This window comes from Xenopus laevis, chromosome 6L, assembly GCF_017654675.1.
Source record: "Xenopus laevis strain J_2021 chromosome 6L, Xenopus_laevis_v10.1, whole genome shotgun sequence".
NCBI classification, from domain to species: Eukaryota; Metazoa; Chordata; class Amphibia; order Anura; family Pipidae; genus Xenopus; species Xenopus laevis.
The window spans coordinates 28,192,096-28,203,228 of NC_054381.1; positions in this window are offsets into that span (position 1 = coordinate 28,192,096).

Sequence of the window (11,133 nt, forward strand, 5' to 3'; positions counted from 1 at the left end):
ATCCGGGCCTGTCTTGATTTATTTTTTGCATATAACAGATTTGTGATAGTACCTGCAAGGTTTACTTTGCCTTTAATTCTGCATTTACAGCCTTTATGTCAGACAGCATGCTTTTATTTTTGTCAGGCACATTTCCTTTCTGAGCAAAACCACAAATAACAGGAAATAAAAGAATACACCTTTAAGGAAGGCATGTGAATGAGCCAATATGACGCACATTTCCTAAACATATGTTTATAACTTGTATTTAAGTTTACTGAATCAGTGAGTCTTGCGATGGTCCAGTGCCCCCCCCCCATTGCAAGTTCCAGACCCAGTGACACCCAGGAAGCATTATGACACCCTGTAGTTACAGTTACACTAGTTTCTGGCTGAGGAGGGAGAGGGACAACATCAGCTGTGCAGAGAACAGGCCTCCCTTCTCTTGTGAGACATTTCCTCCCTGACCACAGCGCGGGAAATTTTGGGAGCCTTTCCAAAAACACAAAGAAAGAGACAATTTCCTCTTAGAATTATTTATGCAGGGTCTGTCTGTGTCCAAGGCTAGAAGTCAGCAAAGTCACTGCTTTTTATTTAGGGAAGAGACACACGCTCAGATTCAGGGAGATTAGTCGTCTGGCATCAAATCTCCTCTTCTTCGGGGCGACTATTCTCCCTGAACTGCCTCCCCTGCCTTCCCACCAGCTACAATGTAAATCGCTGGTGGGATGGCACTTGGAGCACTTCAATTTCCAAAGTCGCCCGAAGTTGCCTCACGAGGAAACTTTGGACGACTTCGGAAAATGAAGTGCCCCGAGTGCCATCCCACCGGCGATTTACATTCTAGCCGGTGGAAAGACGAGGAGATTTGTCGATGGGCACAAACTGTTCACACTCCTGCCATCTGGAAAAAGGTACCGAAGCATTAGGGCCCTCACTACCAGACTGTGTAACAGTTTCTTCCCACAAGCCATAAGGCTCCTGAATACTCAGGGACTGGACAGATCTCTCTCACACACACACTCCATCTGACCTTACTATATACCACAACGTTACACAGCCACTGTACGTCATTGTATAAACAAATAACCATTGGGTACAATTGTTCTCTATGAGCACATCTGCACTTTATCATGTTCTGTATCATGTTCTTACTACTATAATATCACAATGATACACCCATCATGTCTGACGTTTAGTATTATTTACTTAACATATTACATCTGTTGAGTGTGCACTGTCTTGTCCTGTCCCTGCACTGTGCTGTCCTGTCTTGCAGGAGTCACATATTTTTGCAATTGCACTTTTTACAGTATCTGTTGTCCGGTACATCTATGTTGTTTCATTTCACTGTGTACTGTACAAATGTATATGGATGAAATGACAATAAACTCACTCTTGACTTGACTCTCAAATAATCTCCCCGAATCTGAGCATGTGTCGCTGCCCTTAACCTGCTTCTAAGATGTGAATTATATATCTGCTATAGTGCCAAGGCCAAATATTTATTTTTTAATATAGCTCAAGGGACAATATCATGAAAGAACACACTGTATCTCTCTCTCTCTCTCTCTCTCTCTCTCTCTCTCTCTCTCTCTCTCTCTCTCTCTCTCTCTCTCTCTATATATATATTTATATATATTTACAGTCCCAAAGGTGCACACCATTTACAGGATAGAGTACCTAGGTGCCCGAGTCAGCAGGGTAAATGTATAGGTGAAGAATGGCGGCACTCACAGGATTTTCAGGCAAAATAAAGAAAAACTTTTTATTTAACGTTTCGATCCCATAAAACCATAGCGATTGCTGCTTTTTTCACAAAGTCCTGTGAGTGTGGTTTGTACATAATATATATATATATATATATATATATATATATATATATATATATATATATATATATATATATATATATATATATATATATATATATATATATATATATTATGTACAAACCACACTCACAGGACTTTGTGAAAACAGCAGCAATCGCTATGGTTTATTACTTCAGTAGTAATAAAGTAATAAAGCACAGTGATTGCTGCTTTTTTCACAAAAGTCCCGTGATTGCGGTTTGTACATAATACATATAATTGGTTACTTTAACCAGCACCCAGGCAGTGACCTTTTTGAAGTGTGTGCACCAGCTTAGATGTGTTGTATATATATTTATATATAAAGTGAATAAAGTACCCCTCTTGTAAAATATAAGGATATTAGTTACCGAGGAGTTTCATGACCATATAAAAACACGAGGCCAAAGGCCGAGTGTTTTTATACAGGTCATGGAACTCCAAGGTAACTTCTAATAACCTCATATTTTGCAACTGGGGGTACTTTATTTATTATAATACACAAGTTTCAGTGAGTCATGTGAGTCATGTGACAGAACTCACCGTTTATAACTGATGACATCAGAACTCACCGTTTATAAGGATATCATTTACAAGATATTCATGGCTTTTGTGCATTATATATTCATTACTCCAGATGAAAGAAGAGATCTTCACCCATGTCTTTAGAACATGAACTCACCTTCCGACTGCTCCATGTGGCAGCTAGAAGTACAGAATCATGTGCTCCTCGTCAGAAATGGCCAAACAGAGTAGCGTAACAATAGCTCAAAATGTCCCAGAAGTATTATAATACAAAAAATATCTATTGTATAAAACAGCAGTTCTCAGTATTATAATGAAATATTTGATATTCGATATCACTTTTTTTGTATTTGTAGTCTTTTTATCTATATTTGTGTAAATAATTTGAAAAAAAAATCCAGAACATTTATCAAGCTTGCTCCACTTTGCACTGGGATATTTGTAAATGTGCCAAATTATGAAAATAACAGATTTCCAATAAAAACAATTGCTTAAAATAAACTAAGCCAAATGCCTTCCATATACGGGAGTATTTCCCTGGAAAACAAACTAAAATAACAGGCCTTGTTAAAAATGTTCCTTGTTAAAGGGGGTTTTCATCTTCCAACAACTTTTTCAGTACGAATGGTTTCAGATAGTTCACCAGAAATAAAGACTTTTTCTAATATTGAAGTGTAAAGTTTCCTTTTTCACATTCTGATGTCTTTCTAAAGCAGCTGTTGTAGAAGGGTCACAGGGTTGCAAGATCTAAATTGATACATTTAGTTGATACATTTCTTATCTTTGTACTGAGCAGAATCCCTGAGATTCATTAAAGGCAGCTGTTAGAATTGATACAATAGTTGCTAATATTGCACAGATGCTGCTGAGAAATGTATCAAGTAATGAAGCAAATTGGAACAGTTCAGAGTCTGCACCTGAATTACTGAGTTGCCAGACTGAAACACCAGAGACAGAAACATTCAACTTTATTCTGAATATATCAGAAATATGTAACCATGGTCCCAATATTTGATAAATGTTTACAATATTTGCTATCTTTCATTCTTTGTCCACAGACACACAACATTCAGCTCAATTTTTGAATGTTTTTGAGTGTTGTATCATTTGATCAGTCAGATGAAAACATTCCCACTTCGTCGTGTAGCTATTGGTAGAGTTAATATAAACAACAGTGTTTTTCAAAATAGGGGAGTTATGGCTTTATCAAAACTTTTATAAGAGACCCTGGTTTGAGAGCTAGAGGGATGAAGCCGCTAATTTGATAATGAATCTAACATTGTACATGAGTCCTGGCATATAGAAAAGACTTTCAGGTTTTATGTTTCCTTCTGTATGAAAGCAGGGAATGGCTGATGAGATCATCCCCATTGAAATATTCTTATTTTGTTTTCTAGAAACCCTTATATGATTTTTGTCTCAAATGATACACGGTTTTCCTAAAGCCTTTCTCTCCTTAAAGGGGTGGTTCACCAACTTTTAGTCTGTTATAGAATGGCTAATTCTAAGCAACTTTTAAATTGTTCTTCATTTTTTCACAGTAATCATTTTCTTTCTTTTTCTCCCTCTTCTTCTCCTTTTCTTTCCAGCTTTCAAATGGGGGTCCCATCTAAAAACAAATGCTTTATTAGGCTACAGATTTATTGTTATTGCTACCTTTTATTACTCATCTTTCTATATAGGCCCTCTCCTAGTCATATTTCAGTATCTTATTCAAATCAGTGTGTGGTTGTTAGGGTAATTTGGACCATGGCAATCAGATTGTTGAAATTACAAACTGGAGAGCTGCTGAATAAAAAGCTAAATAACTCAAAAACCACAAATAATAACAAATAAATCAACCAATCAATTAAACCAATTGAAAATTGTCTAAGAATATCACTCTCTACATCATACTAAAAGTTAGTCTAAAGGTGAACAACCCCTATAATCTTTTCTTATAGAAAAAAGACCGTTTCCACTTCTGAACTGAACAAAGACAGCCTTTCATCTCGTTTTTTTTAGCTGAAGGATCAACTGACCATTTATTTATCCACAGGGCCCTTCAGTATTGCAAAACTATGAAATATGGCTGTATCTATTATTAGCTGTTCAAAAAATTCCAACCAACCTAACTCTTGTTCCTCTCTTATAATATTTCTGATAATATAAATTTGCTGATTATAATCTGATCAGCAAATTTATATATACAGCATTCAGTTTTTGGATTTTTACCACACTGATGTTTATACCTATGATGTTTTACCTATTATGTTTATATAGTGAATAATGTACTCTGTAAAATATTAGAATATTATAGTATGTTACCGAGGAGTTCCATGACCATATAAAAACACGAGGCCTTCTGATGTGACTTCTAATATGCTCATATTTTGCAACAGAGGGTACTTTATTTATTATAATACACATGTTTCCGTGAGTCATGTGACAGAAACTATGTCACTAAGCTCTGATTATAAGCGATGACATCACTAAGCACCATTTATAAGGATAGTCATGGCTCTTGTGTATTATATAGTGAATAAAGTCCCCCTATTGTAAAATATAATGATATTATAAGTTACCGAGGAGTTTCATGCCCATATAAAATATGCTTTTATACAGGTCATGGAACTCCGAGGTTACTTCTAATATCCTCATATTTTCCAACATGGAAACATTTATTATAATACACAAGTTTTAGTGAGTCATGTGACAAAAATGACATCACTACTCACCATTTATAACTGATGACATCACTAGTCACTGTTTATAAGTATATAATTGACAGGATATTCATGGCTTTTGTGTATTATATAATAATTATTCTTATTAGGGAATTGATATAGAACTGTATTAGGATGGATAGTTGTCTTACAATGGTTTCTATTTAGGAACATACTCATTCTGTAAGCAGGTAGGTAGTGAAGAACACACTATGACTGGCTGCTTTGCAGACAAATGCCCAAGCTCAAAGTCCAAACAGGTAAGGGAACACCCTTGAAAAGACTACTAAACGACACATGAGAACTTTACATACTGTATATAGGTTGTGCATGGAAAACTATATATTAACTCATAATATATATGGCAAACCACCACTATTCCTAAATTGAAGTTTTCATCAAAATGAATTGTGAGTACTTTGTACAATGCCATTGTCTATGGCAGGGATCCCCAACCTTTTGAACCCGTGAGCAACATTCAGAAGTAAAAGGAGTTTGGGAGCAACACTAGCATGAAAACTTTTCCTGGAGTGCCAAATAAGGGCTGTGATTGGCCATTTGGTAGCCCCTATATGGATTGACAACCTACATTGAGGCTCTGTTTGGCAGTGGACCTAGTTTTTATACAACCAAAACTTGCCTCCAAGCCGGAAATTCAAAAATAGGCTCCTGCTTTGAGGCCACTGGGAGCAACATCCAATGGGTTGGAAAGCAACATGTTGCTCACGAGCTACTGGTTGGGGACCACTGGTCTATGGGGTGGGAGAGGGGAAACCATGGGGGTTAAGGCAGGAAATCCTTGTAATCAGAGATAGGGGAGGGAATAAAAACAGTCAGCTGGGGGGGGGGGAAATCCATCATTTGGGAGTCACAAGTGACCCTTATTCCCTGTGAGAAAGAGTCAAATTCGGAAATGCACTACATGCCAGTGGGAGTGATGGCAATGATGTCATATTTGCCTCTTATTGCCCCTGGGTAGACTCATTTAAAGAATGTTAATGGATCGCTGTAAAAACAAATTTTAAAAAGCTTATAAAATGGGAATAATAATGAAGCCTATACAAACGGAATCTTTCAGCATTTGTTATTTATTTTCCGAAGGGTGCATGAACTCTATTGCAGTCACTTGTTATATCTGTGTGCAATAAACTTTGAAGTGGGCTAGGCTAAAACCTACCCATATAGAGGACAGAAAGAATAAGGAAAATCCTGGTCGTAAAGCAACAGAAAAATATCAATCTTAAATACAGTTTATGTTCAGTATGTTCTCGTCCTCTTTTGAAATTTTGGAACTTCAAGTTTCTAAACAATAAATGCTGTTCCTACAACACATTTACCGAAGGTTAACTAGAAAATAAGGATAAGTGACCAACTGTATGTAAGTAAAATGCAGGTACAGGGATGGGACCTGTTATCAGAATGCTCAGGATTTCTGGATAACGGGTCTGTCCATAATTTGGATCTTCATACCTTAAGTCTGCTAGAAAATCATGCAAACATTAAATAAACCCAATAGACTGGTTTTACTTTCAATAAGGAATAATTATATCTTAGTTTGGATCAAGTACAAGGTACTGTTTTACTATTACAGAATTATTTAATTATAATGGAGTCTATGGGAGATGCCTTTCTGTAATTCAGACCTTTCTGGATAATGGATTTCCAGATAACGGATCTCATACCTGAATTTGGATCCTGTGTAATGTTTTCCACACACAAGAGAATATGAAGATGGGATATGTGAGAGGCCAAACACATTATATGTTTTAACTGGTATACACAATATTTCAGGCTTTTTTCCTGAATCGTAAAAGTTTTTGCCTGAAAACCCCAAAAATGAAGGCTTTTTGGGCTAAACCCACCAAAGATAACTTTAAATTGAGATAGGTGCTTCTCTCACTGAGGAATTTAAGACCTTGACAGGACTGAGATGGCTGATTTTCAGATTTGGCTATTTGCAGCATTGGGTATAATAAATCTAGAAAAATTTGAGGGTTTTTTTCCACGAAAAATTCGAGTTTTGCCCTAAAAAGCCTGATCAGAAAAATTTGAGGTTTAATAAATAACCCCCTAAATCTTAATGTGTTCCACCATTTCCCACAGAAGGTTACATAATCACAGGGGTCTCTTCTTGGTCCATTGCTTTGTAAATTAGTTGTACGTACTCTGTGTGTTTGCTGATGATAATAATGTATGCACTTAGGGGCTATCCTGGCAGCCTGTTGGCATCTTGTCTTCGCATCCCATGCACAATAGCCGCCAAATAGTGCAAAGCAGCTTTCTATAACAGGGGATCAGGATGTCTGGCGTTATTACGTGGCAGTGGCGGAACTACCGGGGGAGCAGGGGGTGCGAGCGGGCCAGGGCCCGCACCCCCTCAGGGCCCCCCGGCAGTCCTTTCGCCGCTAAAAATGCCTGCAAATGCGGCCGTACAGAGGGGGGCAGGGCCCGGATGCGTGTCACGCACCAGGGCCCGTCCCCCTCTAGGATCACCATAGGTGTGTCTGACACACCTATGACTAAGCGCCGGAGGGTGCGAAACGCGTAAGGTGGGATATGTGGGGTTAGTATGTACCGAATACTTTTTTAATGTGATTACTAATAAATTATTTGTTTTACTCTAAGAGGCCTTGGGACATATATCTTTTTTGATATAAACATTTGTGCTGTAAATAGTGACACCAACATTTTCAGAGCCTCTCGAGGGGGACCGACCCCAAACCCAAGCCAGCTGAAACTAGGGTTAGATAGGAGGCACACTTCTCTAGGGCAAAAACATTATGGAAAAGTGGGAAGCATTTCCATAAAACATTTATTTTGGTCCTACAAAAAAAAAACCTCTATTTGTTTACCCTAGTTAAGCACTTGACTAAATGTGATGAGTTTGTGCCAGCTGCAGATAATACAATAAATAATATTCTTCACTTTGGGCGGCTGATTAAATAGTTCCAATTAATAAGTGAAGAGGCGGATGAAAGATTAACCGATTAGATACTCATAAATATATTTATCGACCCTATTTTCATAAGTCTGGAGGAGACAAGAGTTGTCATGGCATATTTAGTGCCTCCCGATAATGATCTACATTTTACAACAAATGATAATAATATTGTGCTAAAGAGAAAGAGACTTCATATTCAGGTAATAAACTAAAAAACACAACCACCTGGTAATTTTGGAAACGGTATCTACTTATCTACTTGTTGAAAGACGAAATTTATCGCAATGTTGTTCCCTTTACCAAACCATAGATCTGTCAGGCAGTGGCTAAAGCTGGCCATAGACGCAAAGAAAATTTGGCGGATGCGGGTAATATCTCTGCGTGTATTGCCGATCGTACGATTTTCAGTGGGAGACTGTCAATAGCTTTGTCTATCGTACGATTGCTGTCAGGGGCAGAACATCGGCTGATCTGTTCTTTAACTACTTTATTTGGTCGGAATGGTAAAACTTTGATCGGAATGGTTAGTGGCAGGTCAGGAGATGGGAAAATCCGATCGTACATTGATTTGATCGGATCTTTGCGTCTGTGGCCAGCTTAATTGTATGAGGCTTCAGAGCAGTCACTCATCTTGTATATGGAGTAGGACTCTGGCAAAACATTGCTTTGTTATTATTATGTTATTTATATTTATTTTTAGTAGATTAAGGGGGTTATTTATCAAAGGTCGAATGTTAGAGTTTTTTTATACCTCAAATGAACTCACAAATCGAATGGTATTTTATTTTAGAAAAAAAATCGATTTTGCGAGTTTGAGTTGCAAAACCCAAATTAATAGAGTTTTCCACGGGAAAAAAAATGAATCACTTCGGGCAAAACCCTCTGAAAAAACTCATACCTCATGAAGGCTATTAACATCTTCAAATGGTTCAAGGTACCTCTGCTATTGACTCCTACATGACCTCAACAGGTTTTAGATGCTGTTTTTACAGATTCAAGCTATTTCCAGGGTTGGAGCATAATAAATCTCTTTAAAGGGATACTGTCATGGGAAAAAAAAAATTTTCAAAATGAATAAGTTAATAGTGCTGCTCCAGCAGAATTCTGCACTGAAATCCATTTCTCAAAAGAGCAAACAGATTTTTTTATATTGAATTTTGAAATCTGACATGGGGCTAGACATATTGTCAATTTCCCAGCTGTCCCAAGTCATGTGACTTGTGCTCTGATAAACTTCAATCACTCTTTACTGCTGTACTGCAAGTTAGAGTGATTTCCCCCCCTCCCCGGCAGCCAAACAAAAGAACAATGGGAAGGTAACCAGATAGCAGCTCCCTAACACAAGATAACAGCTGCCTGGTAGATCTAAGAACAGCACTCAATAGTAAAAACTCATGTCCCACTGAGACACATTCAGTTACATTGAGAAGGAAAAACAGCAGCCTGCCAGAAAGCATTTCTCTCCTAAAGTGCAGGCACAAGTCACATGACTGGGGGCAGCTGGGAAATTGACAAAATGTCTAGCCCCATGTCAGATTTCAAAATTCAATATAAAAAAATCTGTTTGCTCTTTTGAGAAATGGATTTCAGTGCAGAATTCTGCTGGAGTAGCACTATTAACTGATGCGTTTTGAAAAAAACATGTTTTCCGATGACAGGATCCCTTTAACCCAAAAATGCGAGTTTTGAACAAAAAAGTCAACTCGAACTTTAATGGAAACCACAACTGGAACCTTAATAAATAATCCCCTTAGAACAGAGATCCCCAACCAGTGACTCTGGAGCAACATGTTGCTCACCAACCCCTTGGATGTTGCTTCCAGCGGGCTCAACAAATGATTTTATTTTTTAATTCCTGGTTTGGCACAAATTTTAGTTGCATAAAAACCAGGTAAACTGCCAAAAAGAGCTTCCTGTAGGCTGCCAGTACACATAGGGGCTACCAGTACACATAGGGGCTACCAATAGTCAATCACAGCCCATAACTGATATCCGCAGCAACTTTTTGCATACTTGTGTTGCTTTCCAAATCTTTTTACATTTGCTCACGGGTAAAAAAAAAGGTTGAGGATCACTGCCTTAGAGTATGGAGATTCAAATTATGTTAAGATCCCTTATCCAGAAAACCCCAGGTCTTGAGCAGAAAACTTCATTTTTGTTTAACCCAAAAATGTACGTTTTGAACAAAAAAATCACCTCGAACTTTAATGGAAACCACAACTGCAACCTTAATAAATAATCCACTTAGAGCACGGAGATTCAAATTATGTTAATAGGGAAGTTCACTTAAGTTAACTATTAGTATGTTATAGAATGGCTCATTCTAAGCAACTTCTGGTCTTCTTTAGTTATTTTGTATAGCTTTTCAATTATTTGTCTTCATCTTCTGATTCTTTCCAGGTTTCAAATGGGGGTCGCTGACCCCATCTAAAAACAAATGCTCTATAAGGCTACAAATGTATTGTTATTGCTACTTTTTATTACTCATCTTGCTATTCAGACCTTCTCCTATTCATATTCCAGTCTCTTATTCAAACCAACAGTGTTGGACAGGCACCGGGAAAAAACCCGGTGGGCCTTGACCATCAAGGGCACCCGCCGGGCCAGACCCCCCTCTCCCGATGATAAGTTATACAAAAATAAAAGTATTTTTCGGCGCCGTGCGGCGATTTGCGCATGCGCAGGGCGACGTTCGCGCAGGCACGCCGAGCTGAGTGCACGTCACAGTGGAGGGGCGGCGTTCGCGCATGTGCGCCAAGCACACTTTCACAGTATGGAGGCGGGGGGGGGGGAAGCAGGCGGCAGGGGGCCCTGGACAGCAGTCCCGGTGGGCCCCCAGTCTGACTCTGCAAACCAATGCATGGTTGCTAGGGTCATTTGGACCATAGCAACCAGATTACCAAAATCGCAAATTGGAGAGCTGAATAAAAAGGTTAAAAAAACACAAATAAAATGAAAACCAATTGCAAATTGTCTCAGAATATCACTCTCTACACCATACAAAATGTTAATTTAAAGGTGAACCATCACTTTAACATCCCTTATCCAGAAAACCCCAGGTCTTGAGCATTGAGCATTCTTCACATGTCCCATCACTGTATTTAAAGTAGAACTTCCCTTCAATGTAGGG